This window comes from Camelina sativa, chromosome 12, assembly GCF_000633955.1.
Source record: "Camelina sativa cultivar DH55 chromosome 12, Cs, whole genome shotgun sequence".
In the NCBI taxonomy this organism is placed as follows: Eukaryota; Viridiplantae; Streptophyta; class Magnoliopsida; order Brassicales; family Brassicaceae; genus Camelina; species Camelina sativa.
The window spans coordinates 10,830,204-10,831,518 of record NC_025696.1 but is presented as its reverse complement, the minus strand read 5'-3'; positions in this window follow the sequence as shown (position 1 = coordinate 10,831,518).

Sequence of the window (1,315 nt, the reverse complement as noted above, 5' to 3'; positions counted from 1 at the left end):
ATCTTATTATATAAAGTTGGGTTTTGAAAGTTAGCCATTAACAAGATTTTGACATGTGTCAAGTTATCAATCTCAGTTTTGACATGTGTAAAAGTTAATACTTAATAGAAGAAATTTGATTACAACAAAAATAAAATATTTTATTTTAAAAAATATTAATAATGTGAAAAGATAATTATAAAAAATTACAGAATTTATTAAAAATGCAAGATTTTGACATGTGTCAAGTTATCAATCTCAGATTTTGACATGTGTAAAAGTTAATATTTAATAGGAGAAATTTGATTACAACAAAAATAAAATATTTTGTTTTTAAAAATATTAATTATGTGAAAAGATAATTATAAAAAACTACAGAATTTATTAAAAAATGCAAAGTTTTTTTAAATAACTATAAGGAGATTATATATATATATATTTCCTAAAATTCAAAATTATAATATTATTTATTTAATTTTATGTTTAAGTTATTAATTCTAAAAAAAATTGAAAAATAGATTAAGGAAAATATAAAGTTAATTATTATTTCTAAATTTGTAAATACTCACTTCTATATAAACATAGATCGCCTTATATTTAAATAATTTATCCAAAAACACTGCTTTCAACTTTGTTTAATTGGGCAATTTTCTTTAATGGAAAGGTAACTTTTCTTATTTTTTAAACCAAAATTTTCTCATATTTTCTCCTTTTTCAATTGGGAATAGGTAAGATTAATATGTTGACAAAAAAAAACAAAGATTAATATATGCGTCTTCTTTTCCTAATACTGTATTTTAAAATTTATAGTAGTATTTTTGATTGTTTTATTTAATTTATATTTTCATCTTTGAATCATTTGGGATTCATATGTTATCATGGTTATAATTTTCTATTGTTTCTTTAATTATGTCAAATTAATTTTCTTCTAATTTCTCAACCTTGATTGGTTGGTGATAAACCCTTCTTTTTTTTTTGCAAACAAAAAAAATAGAAAAAGAGATTAAGAAAAATATACAGTTAATTATTAATTCTAAATTTTATAAATACTCACTTCTATATAAACATAGATCATCTCATATTTAAAGAATTTATTCAAAAACATTGCTTTCAACTTTGTTTAATTGGGCAATTTTCTTTAATGGAAAGGTAAATTTTTCTTATTTTTTTAAACCAAAATTTTCTCCTATTTTCTTCTTTTTCAGTTGGGAATAGGTAAGATTAATATGTTGAAACAAGAGCTGCTTGATCAAGTAATTGAGAAGCGATTTTGAAATTTCGGAAGTTGTAACGGTAAACCGTTTTAAAATTGGTTTCAAACCTGATTTATGTGGGT